Source organism: Etheostoma spectabile, unplaced genomic scaffold (genome assembly GCF_008692095.1).
Source record: "Etheostoma spectabile isolate EspeVRDwgs_2016 unplaced genomic scaffold, UIUC_Espe_1.0 scaffold337, whole genome shotgun sequence".
Lineage (NCBI taxonomy): Eukaryota > Metazoa > Chordata > Actinopteri > Perciformes > Percidae > Etheostoma > Etheostoma spectabile.
Window position 1 is genome coordinate 293,522 of NW_022605587.1, and position 327 is coordinate 293,848.

Here is a 327-nt window from a genome sequence, read left to right on the forward strand (position 1 = left end):
GTCTTTTACCTTGTATAAGCTAAACATACAGTATGCTGACTGGCAGTATTGGGAGTAACGGCTTAGTTCGCCTAGGCTTGGTGGATCAATCCTATCCAGTCAATCTGCAGAAAAGGTAGAAGTACCTGGCAGGTCTCTCCCTTCAGCAGTTTGAGAACGCCAGCCCACTCCTTCTCATTGGTGCTGAGCATCCACATCTCACCCCCATAGAGCCAGTGAAGCTCGGTCCACCAGATGGACCAGTCACCATTTGAACCAGACTGGGGGGGAACGTTTCAGGGCCCAGCACGGATTGTGTAGCAACAGCTACGGCCGCAACAGTACTTT